The sequence below is a fragment of the Zingiber officinale genome, chromosome 1B (genome assembly GCF_018446385.1).
Source record: "Zingiber officinale cultivar Zhangliang chromosome 1B, Zo_v1.1, whole genome shotgun sequence".
Classification (NCBI taxonomy): Eukaryota; Viridiplantae; Streptophyta; class Magnoliopsida; order Zingiberales; family Zingiberaceae; genus Zingiber; species Zingiber officinale.
The window spans coordinates 18,708,720-18,721,858 of NC_055986.1; positions in this window are offsets into that span (position 1 = coordinate 18,708,720).

The following is a 13,139-nucleotide window of genomic DNA, read 5'->3' on the forward strand; positions in this document are numbered from 1 at the left end:
CTTCTCATCCCTTGAAATTGCCACGTGCTTCCTTCTCGTCTACCAGCATACTCTTCCATAGCTTTTCGTTCATCGGACAACTGCGTCTTTTGCTCCTCGAGTAATCTTTTGCTCCGGCTTCTCGTCCCTCTGAAACACCGCACGCTCCCTTCTCGCCCGTCGGTGTACTCTTTTGCAGCACCTCGTCCCTCAGACGCATCGAGCCCGTCGGCTCTCTCCCGTGCCGCCTTTCTCGCTAGCTGTGTCTTTTGCTCGATTTCCTGTGCTCCTAAGTTCCTACACACTTAGACATAGGGTTAAACACAACAGGACCTAACTTAACTTGTTTGATTACATCAAAATAGCCTCGGGGTACCAACAATCTCTCCCTTTTTGATGTGAGCAATCCAAGTTAAGTTAGGGTATACAAACATAAAGTAAAAGAAATAAATTTTATAATAAAGTACAAAAGGTGAAAAAATTTAAACTACCTCCCCCTAGACTTAATCTTCCATTCTCCCCTTTGATCCCATAAAAAATGGGGTATCAAAAAAAATCTAAGGGTAAATTTTTAAAAATTTTAAATCGTTTAACAAACAGAATTCTAAAATTATAAGGTTAAAATGACTTAAAAGTTTGGTGAATCTTAAACACAAGTCTAAGAGAATATAAAAAAATCTAAAGCGAAAGTCTTTAAGACAATTTTGGAAATCTTGAAATATTTGCTGAAAAAATAGAGCATACATTTTGACAGAAAAAATACATTTTCAAGATTCATAATTTCAAAAATTCCTAAACAAATTGTATTAAAAACAAACTTTCAGAAACATTTTTTTTCATGAGCAAGGATCATTCTTGCAAAATAATTAAATATTTAAAGAAATCAAATGATATGAAAACTTTGGATTTTTTCCTTAAGATGAATATTGAATTCCTCTTTAAAAAAGAATGGGATCCAATTTATTTTAAACACTAGTTAAAACTCAAGAGGATTTTTGTAGAGAAAAAAAATTGAACAAAATAATTCAAGCATGATCTTGGAATCCAAAATAGATTCTTTTCTACCAGATTAATAAAAATTTTTTTTAGGCTTTAGACAATTTTCTAATTTGCCCATTGTGATATTTAAATTTTCATTTTAGTTGATCCTGTCTGAGAAGCTGACCGCGACGGAGATCCGGAAGAAAGGAACCCAATGTACTGAGGAAGAACAATTCCGATAGAACTTCGATCCGAGAAATCCAAAGCGGATCGAAAGAAAACCAGGATCACCGGAAGTAATCTGACAAGCAGGAAGAAATCGTAATCCACAAGGGGAGAGAAACCAAACTCCCCAGCTTCGAGGCCCCCTGCACACAAGAGACCAACCAACACTATTGTCAGTGACCTAAGACCGGGGTGGGAATCTCTGGCTAGGCCCTCCGACGCTCAAGTTAGTGATCTCTCTTGATGTGTAGAAGGAAGAAGAAAGAAGATGAACAGTAGTCCCAAAATTAGGGCCCTGAAAGTACACGATGATCTCAACTTACCTAGCCAACGGAGAGGATTCCCCCTTTTATACCACTTCATATAACCTTCGCAGTCATGAAGTGGACCCCGGTTTGTTAGAGTTCGTTATGACATCAGCTGCGTACTTGGGGAAAATGATTTTTAAGGAATCTTTTTTGTACTCCAGATGTACCTTCTTTGTCGTTTAGCGCCTGCAAGACAATCTGAAAGCATATTTCCCGCCAAAATATATATTCTCTATCACGAATTATTCTATTCGATATATTCATGTATGATTCTTCTTCATGCGACTTTTGTCGTGTCAAAAAATAATATTTTATTCAACATGTTTCTAAGGTATTCATTGAAGGAACTGTGTGGGTTCTTTGCTCGAAAGAACCCTCTCGACCGATATTGGCCTATCTTTATTTTGAAGGTATGTCCCGACCAATATTGGCTTACCTTCATATAGCAGGCATGTATCGACCGATATTGACCTATCTTTGCTTTGAAGGTATGTCCCGACCGATATTGGCTTACCTTCATGCGACAGGCATGTATCGACCGATATTGGCCTATCTTTGCTCTGAAGGTATGTCCCGACCGATATTGGCTTACCTTCAGTTGGCAGGCATGTATCGACCGATATTGGTCTATCTTTGCTCTGAAGGTATGTCCCGACCGATATTGGCTTACCTTCATACGTCAGGCATGTATAGACCGATATTGGCTTACCTTCAGTCGGCAAGCATGTATCGACTGATATTGGTCTATCTTTGCTCTGAAGGTATGTTTCGACCAATATTGGCTTACCTTCATACGACAGACATGTATCGACCGATATTGGCTTTCCTTCATTCGGCATACATGTATCGACCGATATTGGCCTATCTTTGTTCTAAGAGTATGTCTCGGCCGTTATTGGCCTACCTCCTTTGATTTTTTCTTCCTTTTCTTTCCTCATCTGGAGACCCATAAAACCTAACCCATATCACTAGCCTTCCCCTTAAGTCTAGTCAAAGGAGGTGTAGACGACTGACTAGACATAAGTATGGTCTTGTCTTTTCCTACCCGTGACTCTGCTCCAGATTTTGAAATGACCTCACAGATTTTGTGTACCACTGTCTTGATAAATTAAGTATAGCAATCCTGTGAGCCTTTCTCTCCTTTAAATAGGGCTACAACCTTCTCTTCAGCCACAACCCCTCTCAGTTCTTTTTCTTCCTTGCCACTTTTTGTTGTTAAGGCCATGGTCGTGGATCCTCCTTTTTGGAGGCAACTTTTGTTGGACCAGGTGAGATCTATATATGAGTTTATTGGGATTTTTGCTCCGGCTACTCCAGGGGTTCAAGGGATCGTCTTAAGAGAGGAAGCTTCACAGTTCAAATCTTCTATCCAAAGATGCAGGTGCTCTGAAGGACCCAAGAAATTTCAGAGAAATTTTTACTACTTATAGAGGGGCAGCCAAATGACCCATGGGTGTTGTGTGAAGGGCTCAACACATGATACCCTTGGGCTAAGATTGGTTGCTCCACTTGATGAGCTCATACGGCTTGAGAGGGGAAGTGGTTTCTACATTTATTTTTCCTTGATGGAATGAATCAATGTTTCCCCTTCTCATCGCCCTTGAGCTTTTGTCCTTTGTTGCTTTCTTCGTCCAGGGCCGAATATTGCCTCTTGTACGCCTTGGCAAGCTCGGACGAAGTGGGCTGTTTCCATCTCTGCTCCATGGTAAGTTTGAATCCAGTGGGACTAAAATTTTCTGGGTGCCCTAAGAGTTTATGCTTGTAATATTTGTTATCTATTTGAGGTTTGCTGTTCCTGAGGAAATGTGACGCTATGTATTTGATCAGATTCTAAGTGTAAAGACAAATTTTTGTATCTAATCAAAGGCTTTTACTGAATCTCTCTATTACTTACAATGTGGTGTTGCGTTCATCATTTCTTCATGTATCCTATGTATCATTTATCATAGCTAAGATTATCTTAACTGTTAGTATAGTTTGATATTATAACCAATGTTATATCCACTGATGTTGTCTTATTGACTGAAGTCAATATCATACTTATATAACATAACCATAATTGCCCTCGTTAATATAAAAATATTTTCAATAAATACTAAGTCATATTCTACACGGATAGATTAAAATTTGTCACTCTTCTAAACTTTTACTCTTAAAATATTTTTGTCTTTAGTGTGGGTATGGTTAAAAAGTTCTGTCCTTTCTATTTTATTATGTCTAGTTGTTCACGTCTTCTTTCGAAACTTTCTAATTAGTGATTGGCTTTCCATCGGGTGAGAGAATGTTCGAGGCACTACCAACCCCCTTGCGATCTGGTCTGTCACATCCGATGTAAATGACCTGACACTCACCTTTTTCGACCGCCACGTCGCGCGAACCACTTGCTCTTTTCCTCTGATCCTTATCGTCCGTTGGGCTAGAAAGCCTTTTATTTTATCTATAGTGGTATATTTCTCGAACCCTAAACCCTTCGTCTTCCTCTCAACCTCATTTCTCCTCTGGCACCATTCTCTTGTTGCCGCCTGCAACCGAAAAAACTTCGTATCTGCTACTTCTTGACGTTCCTCTTTATTGCCCCAGTAAGTCATCTATTATTTCCCTAGCCTATACCTTTGTCCATGGCCGAGGAAGCAATTGCTCCTTGGTATGTCCATATGTCTTCTGTCTTTGATAAGAATGCTAGATTATCCATTCGTCGTCAATATGAAATTCCTAAGGAATATAGAATCATAATCCCAACACCAAATGATCGACCTCATCATCCTCCTGATAACTGCGTGACTTTTTTCAGGGATCAGTTGATAGGGGGCTTAAGATTCCCCATTCCTTCTTTCTTGATCGAGATAAGTCGGTATTTTGATATTCCTTTGCAGCAGTTTGCCCCTAATGCATTTCGCTATCTGTGCGGTACTTACATGCTGTTTCGTCTACGAGATATTCCTCCTACTCCTCAAAATTTCTTCCTGTTTTCCTATCCCAAGTACTCGGAACCTGGTGTCTTCTTATTCCAGTCACGGACTAAAATGATCCTTTTTGGAGATATGCCGTCGTCTCTCAAAGCCTGGAAATCTCGTTTTTTCTTTCTAAAATTTCTGGGGCCTATTCCTTGGTCTCATGCTTGGAAATCTTTCTTGCCTCCTCTGCCTGACGTTAGAGAGTTTCATCTTCTTCCCTCTTTTCCTATTTATTGTGAGAAGTTATTAGGTCACCGACTCTCGATCCCAAAGTGGTTGAAGGTCGAGCTTCTGTACCTATTTGGTTTAAGCCCCGTCAGACCTGATACCCACATTTCCTTAGGTAACGTCTTGTTCCTTTCTTTTTGCTTATAACTGACTAAACTATTTCTCTTTCTATACAGTGGAGAGTTTTTATGATGCTTTGATTGACGAAGAAATACGTGTGGAAGAAGAATTGCTTCGTGCCAAGGAGGTCGAATTTCTGGCCGCTATCGCCCCTCCACCCTCAATTGAAGAGCCGGCTTCCTTAGCCGAAGTACCTAGCTCGTCAGGGGCTCGTGAGGATCCTGCTGTAGAGATCATTCCCCATCCTATACCCACTGTTACCTCTCCAGTGGTTGCTGCTGTCTCCTCATCTACCTCTCTTCCTTTAATTGAGCTTACGTCTCCTGGTAGCTCGGGCAAATTGATAGCTAAAGTCTCCGCAGGCAAGCGTCTAGGACGCAAACTAACCCGGGCTCCTCCCTCAAAAAGGAGGCTCGTTCTACCTACCGATGGGCTAGCTTCAGAAGATTTTGTGTCAACTGGCATTCTTTCCGATGAGCCAACATTAGCAGAACTTTATCCTTCCTTGAATTTTCCTACCCCTCCTTTTCCTAAAACTAATACTTCCGGTGACGTCTCTTTCACTTTTCCTTTGTCTATTCCGACTTCAGGATCTTTACCCTCTTCACCTTCTTCTTACTTGGTTTTTGCTCCACCATCTATCCCTACTTCTTCCTTCTCAGCCGGCTCTTCTACCATTCCTGTCCTCCCCATATTACTGGGGGGTTCTTTTGCTAGCTCTTGGGATGAGGTTCGTCCTCTTTTTGAGGAGCTTTCCCTTCCTGAGGCAATTGAACGCTTTTCTTATAAAGAGAATAAGGTATGTTTATAGACTCCTGCTTTCTATTTTTGAAGTACTATCTCACAGTTTTGAATATGCTTCCAGCGGTGGCTAGAGAATATGGGTTTCTCCCGACTATTACACAACCTATACACTGAGAACGAAAAATTGAAGTCAGAGAATAAGAGGCTGCAACGACAAGTTACTGAATCTTCTGCTGAGTTTTCTGCTGCCGCCAAGAAGCAACTTGAAACTCAAATTGAGAGTCTTGAGGCCCGATTCAAATTGGTCACGGACCTCAATCAAGAGATGACCTCCAAACTTGGCGAATTAAAAGATAATTATGAAGCAGAATTGAGTGAAAAGTTGAAGGCCTTGCAACTGAAAGAAAATGAGGTGGCATCTCTAAACAATTCCCTTGATTTAACCAAAGCCGAGGTTGCCGCTAGGGAAAACGAACTGAAAACCTCTCAGATGGCGATGGTGATCTATAAAGAGCATGAAGATGTTCGTTACAAAGAACGAGCCACCGCCATGATCGGGTCTACTGAGTTCAACCGACCGATTGTGAGATCCATCTTGTCTGCTTTTACCGCAGGGGCCAAAGGAGCAGTTCGACAATTGGAAGAGGAGGGCTACTTAGCTCGCGTTCCTCCTATTAATTTCCTGAACCGTCGTAGACTCATTGAGGAAAAACCTCCTGATCTGTACCCAAACTAACTCTAACTTAATTTTCAGTTATTGTAAAGAAGGGGGATTGAGACTTTACAATGATCCTCCTACAAACTTACTTGGTTCTGAATGGTATCTTCTAATTGCTAATCTTACTCTATATCCGGATAATTTATCTGTTTCACGTAAATGTACCAAATGCTACTTGGCTCGTCAATGCTCGATCTTTACCCTGCGACTCATTCCTCAATGACCCGACCGATATATAAGTATCGCTCGATATTTCGATGGAACTTCCGATATCGGCCGATTTATTTTATTCGATCGATTTTCCTCCTTGTCAGGTCTCATGGGTATTAATATTACACGTCCTATGTGGCCGATTATGATGAGTCTTTAGTCAACAGATATGGGTTACTTTTGTCCCGGTCGATCTATCAGGATGGCTCGATTTAACCAAGTTTCATCTATTGATCAATATCCGATGCTTGACTCATATTTTACTACACCCATGGTTTGAACCTATATTTACAATACTAAATTTTGCTTCATCCGCATCAAGTCTCTTCAAAAATTATTTCTAGGGAAACTTTACACCTTTTCCGAGGTAGTTTATTTGATTTTATCTCTTTCCCTTGAGTTTATTCTCTAATATTATTACCTATTTATGACGATTGACATTCTAAGCACCTTTTATCCTCCTTTTCCCTTTCGTCTATTCTGTTTAGAGGTTTTAGCATAGGACTAGAAGAGGGACAAGGGTTTACGGAGTCTTCCTCTGCTTTCTTCCGTCTATCATTTCGCTTCTCAATTCCTTTTCTTCTGACCACTTCTCTTTATGGCGGTTTCCTCTCCGGCGTGGTTCCTCTCGTGTTCTTCCGACCTCACAGATACAGAAGAAGTGGATTTATAGGTAACCGATGGTTTTCCCTCTTATATTGTCCGTCCTGCTCCTCATGAGGGTCCTCACCTTCCTCCCTTAGGCTGTATCTCCATCTTCAGGGACCAAGTCTTGCAGGGTTTCAGATTTCCCCTTCACCCTTTCTTTTGTGAGGTTAGCCGTTATTTTGCTATCCCGCTAAACCAGTTCGTCCCTCAATCCTTTTCCATTCTAATGGGCTTCATTGGAGTATCCAAACTGTTAGATTTCCCACTGTCTCCTCGTCTTTTCCATCACTTCTTTATCCCTCGTCGGGTAGATGTTGGTGTTTTTAAGTTTCAGTCTCGTCCTAAAGCCATTCTATTTAATCGCATTCGCCCTCAAGGTGAATGGTATAAATTTTTTTTTTATATGCGTCTCCCCTCTCCTCCTCCATTTTCTATTCAATGGATACATGATCTGCCCCCGCTTCCTGGCACTCACGGTCTTCTCAATGATCCCTCTGTTGCCTCTGTTCTGCCTAAACTGCGAGGGGCAAAGTTCAGTTTGCCGCATCTGATTGAAGAGGGTTTGATGTTTCCTTTCGGGATAGGCCCCATTGGCACTCCCTTGGACAGTTCCTTTGGTAGGTATAATTATTTTGTCTTGCCTATGCTAATTAGCATATCCTTTTTGATAATGGTATTTGCTCTCTGTATTGTAGCTGATGCTCTTCTTCCAGCCTTCATGTACAAAAATTCTGCTATGACTAAATCTTTTATCAATAACCTTGGGGAAGAATGGTTACATACCCGCCGATCCGATCCTAATCCTTCTACTTTAGGATTGCTTTCAGAGGAAGAACGACAGGCAGAGGCTGCCTCACTTGCCGAAGAGGAGGAAGAAGAGCCTTTTGTTACCTTGGTTCAGAAGCCAAACCTTACTAAGACTTCTCCTTTTAGTGATTTCTTCGGTACTTTTGTGCAAGCTCCTCTCGTCCCAGCACCCATCTCTCTCTCGAGAGGTAAGGCCCCGACAGCTCCCACTCATCTTATCTCTAATCCTGCTCTTAGGATGATGAGACCCGGCCTGCTTATCCCTTCTTCTTCTATTGTTTCAGCTCCTCCGATTTCTGCTCCTGGGAAGGATGATATCCCTCCTGCGTTTTCTGCTTCTTTGGCATTGGCCTTGTCCCCCTTGACCTCTAGGCCTCGAGCCAAACGGACGCCTTGTCGGAGATCCTCTCCAAATATTAGCCCTTCAGTTGTTGAATCCCCCTCCCCTGTCTTACCATCGATTCCATCTACTTCTTTTTCTGCTCCTCTTGTTTCTTCTTTTCCTCCTATCGCGTCTTCTTCTTCTTCTTTACCTCCTGTGTCCTCTATTCCCCGACCTTTGTTCAGACAAGCTCTGGGTCTTCCTTCTCAATTGGGACGACCCTCTGAACCGTCTAGCTATGGCTCGTTACAACTACAGGGCTTATTAGCTGAATCTTGGTCACAAGGTCAGGAGCAGCTAAGGGGCCTTAGTCTTCCTCATCGAGCTGATCGTCATAGTCGCCAGGCAATAGCGGTAAGCATCTTTAGTTATATGCTATTAATTTTGTCTACTGATTCCTAATTACCTTGCCTTTTTGTTTAGTTACTTGCCTCAAGTTTACAAATTGACCAGCTGCTCGTAACTAAAGATCAGGAGAACCAGAAGTTAAAAACTCAACTGGAAACATTGAGGGCCGCGTCTCCTTCTTTTAATAGTGACCTGACTCAATTACAAGAGAAGGTGGTCCTACAGGATCAACAGTTGGGGATCCTAAAACAAGAGCTGGAAGAGTGCCAGCAATTATTAAAAGATAAAGAGCTGGCTAGGAAAACTTTAGAGTTACAAGTGGATCGACTGCATTCCGGTCTTCGACTAGAGATTGCTTTAAAAGAGAAAGCTCTTTTAGATGCTTCTCAGAAAAGTCTTATTTTAGAGAAAGTAGAGAAGCTTCATAATGCCTGTCTTTCTGACCAAGCTCAAGACCTGGCTTCTCATGATTTCGCTATTCTACAGGAACAAGAGCAGAGGAAAGCTCAAGATCACGAGTTATCACTACTCCAGAAGGAATTAGAACAGCTGAGATCGGAGAAGGATGTTTTAAGAGAACAAAACACAAAACTGCAAGCTGACTTCCAGACCTATAAGGAGCAGGAAAAGAGTCGGTGGGAAGAGTGGCGGCAGGCTTACTTAAAATCTTCAGCCTTTGCCCAGGAATTTGTTCGCAGGATAGTGGGTGCTCTAAATCATTCCGTATCGGGAGTTCTTCAACAGCTGCGAGAGGATGGATATCTACCCAGGGAACCTCCCCTTTCTTTCATAAGTCGCCGCAGGCTTAATGAAGAACTACCCTCAGATTTGAAAGGCCCTTTTCCGAATGTTTAAGGAACTTATTCATAAAAACTTGTAAAATAAGAACTGACAATGAGAAAAAGGTGCAGTTGATACCGAATGATTAAGTATTTGCAAGGTATAGGAAAATTTTAACACTTACTTGCTTCTTCTTTATGCTAGTTTGAGAATACCCCTTCTGAAATGCTCTTGATTGCTGAATATAAACTTTATTTTAAAAATCCCTTGTTCATCTTTCAAAGCTGAGCCTTATCTTGATGAGTTCTTTTTTAAGTAACATCCAGCGTGCTTCATATCTCCCCCTGGATGAATAATCTTTAGTTGAAAATATTCGGACTCCCCTATAGAATCCCCTCTTGATTCTTGGTTAATTAGGCTTCGAAGCCTAGAGATCCCCTGCTTAATTATACTTTGTGCGGGTTTAGAATCTCTGACTTCTTCTGTGAAAACCCGCCTGATGTATTTCATAGAATTTCCCAATCGGCTCTGATTTATAGTCTCCGGTTCCCCCTATGAAGATCCGACCGAGTTACTTCATAGAATTTTCCCGATCGACTTTTGCTTTGGAATAGTTTAGAGTCTCCGGTTCCTCCTATGAAGACTCGACCGAGTTACTTCATAGAATTTCCCGATCAACTTTTGCTTTGGAATAGTTTAGAGTCTCCGGTTCCTCCTATGAAGACCTGACCGAGTTACTTCATAGAATTTCCCGATCGACTTTTGCTCTGGAATAGTTTAGAGTCTACGGTTCCTCCTATGAAGACCCGACCGAGTTACTTCATAGAATTTCCCGATCGACTTTTGCTTTGGAATAGTTTAGAGTCTCCGGTTCCTCCTATAAAGACCCGACCGAGTTACTTCATAGAATTTCTCGATCGACTTTTGCTTTGGAATAGTTTAGAGTTTCCGGTTCCTCCTATGAAGACCTGACCGAGTTACTTCATAGAATTTCTCGATCGACTTTTTCTCTGGAATAGTTTAGAGTCTTTGGTTCCTCCTATGAAGACCCGACCGAGTTACTTCATAGAATTTCCCGATCGACTTTTGCTTTGGAATAGTTTAGAGTCTCCGGTTCCTCCTATAAAGACCCGACCGAGTTACTTCATAGAATTTCCCGATCGACTTTTACTCTGGAATAGTTTAGAGTCTCCGGTTCCTCCTATGAAGACCCGACCGAGTTACTTCATAGAATTTCCCGATCGACTTTTGCTTTGGAATAGTTTAGAGTCTCCGGTTCCTCCTATAAAGACCCGACCGAGTTACTTCATAGAATTTCCCGATCGACTTTTGCTCTGGAATAGTTTAGAGTCTCCGGTTCCTCCTATGAAGACCCGACCGAGTTACTTCATAGAATTTCCCGATCGACTTTTGCTCTGGAATAGTTTAGAGTCTCCGGTTCCTCCTATGAAGACCCGACCGAGTTACTTCATAGAATTTCCCGATCGACTTTTGCTTTGGAATAGTTTAGAGTCTCCGGTTCCTCCTATAAAGACCCGACCGAGTTACTTCATAGAATTTCCCGATCGACTTTTGCTTTGGAATAGTTTAGAGTCTTCGGTTCCTCCTATGAAGACCTGACCGAGTTACTTCATAGAATTTCCCGATCGACTTTTGTTCTGGAATAGTTTAGAGTCTCCGGTTCCTCCTATGAAGACCCGACCAAGTTACTTCATAGAATTTCCCGATCGACTTTTGCTTTAGAATAGTTTAGAGTCTCCGGTTCCTCCTATGAAGACCCGACCGAGTTACTTCATAGAATTTACCGATCGACTTTGATTTATGGAAATATAATATTTTAGGCTAACCTCGTGTTGGCTCACACTTCCTTGAGGGGAGTTGAATAGGACTCTTAGGATTTCCCCTTATTTTACTGCTTGAAAAATAGAAAAAGAAGGATTCTTCTGATGCTTATCAATTTGCATGAACCGTATTTATTTCCTGCGTCGATATTTATCTTGCTTGGTTTTCATCAAAAGAAGCAAAGTACATAAACTGCAGGTATCTTAATTCACCTGGGATTTCCAATAATTGTGAACACATTTAAAGTAATATGATCAAATCAGGCTCGATAAGGTTGCAAATGATTAGCGCTCCAAAATTCTTCCTTCAGCATCTTGGAGATAGTACGAGCCTGATGCGAGTTTTTCTATTACTTTATAAGGTCCTCCCCACTGTGGTGCCAACTTGCTGACATCCCTCACAGGCTTAACTCGCTTCCATACCAAATCTCCTACTTGGAAAAATCTGGGGATGACTCTCTTGTTATAGTTTTGTCTCATCCGCTGTCGATATGATATAAGACGAGTAGCCGCTTTATCTCTTATTTCCCCAATCAGGTCCAGCTCCATAAGTCGTCGGTCTCTATTATCCTCATCATACAATTGTCTTCTGTCCGATTCTACTCCTACCTCAATGGAGATTACTGCTTCTCCTCCATAGACTAACTGGAAAGGAGTAATTCCTGTAGCTTCACGAGGCGTAGTACGATATGCCCAAAGAACACTGGGTAACTCATCTACCCAGCTACCTCCGACATGATCCAGCTTAGTTTTCAGGCCTCTAATAATCTCCCTATTAGTTACCTCTGCTTGACCATTGCTCTGCGGGTAAGCCACGGAGGTGAAGGCCTGGGTAATCCCATAACTGTTGCACCAGTCTAAAATCCTATCCCCTTGGAATTGTCTTCCATTATCAGAGACCAATTTATGAGGAATGCCAAACCTGCAGATTATATTTTTTCATAAAAATTTAATAACTGCATCTTCAGTAATTCGAGCAAGTGGTTCTGCCTCTACCCATTTAGAAAAATAATCCACTGCTACCAATAAGAATTTTCTCTGTGCAGCTGCCATAGGAAACGGTCCTACTATGTCCATGCCCCACTGATCAAAGGGACATGCCACTATAGAGGTTCTCAATAACTGTGTAGGATGATGTGAGATATTTTGATGCTTTTGACAAGAAACACAAGTTCTCACCAGCTTGTTGGCATCTTCATGTAAAGTGGGCCAAAAATATCCTGCTAATAGAATTTTACGGGCCAAAGATCTTCCCCCTATATGACTACCACAGGAACCTTGATGCACCTCCTGTAAAATAAATTGTGTATCTTCTGTACCCACACACTTGAGCAAAGGTCTGGAAAAAGCTCTTTTATATAATTGCTCTCCTACCATAGTATATTGAGCAGCTCGTTTCTTAAATACCCTGGCTTGTTCTGTATCTTTCGGAAGAAGACCCTGTCGTAAATATAATATGATTTGAGCTCGCCAATCACCCTGAATTTCTATATCGGTTTGTCTTTCAATACAGGAGATTAACAGAGTCTGTTCCACTGGTCGATCAAGATTCCATGACACTACAGCAGAGGCTAATTTAGATAATTCATCTGCCACCTGATTCTCAGATCGGGGAATTTTTTGTATGCTCACATCTTGAAATTGAGCCTTCAATTTATCAAATGCTTCAGCATATAACTTAAGCCTGTCATTATTGATTTCGAAATTACCTGATAATTGTTGGGCTGCTAGCTGAGAATCAGAATATATAAGGACTCGAGCTGCCCCTACATGCTGAGCAGTTTGCAAGCCGGCTATTAGAGCTTCATATTCAGCCTCATTGTTGGTAGCTCTGTAATTTAACCTGATGGAGAGTTGAAGTCTGTC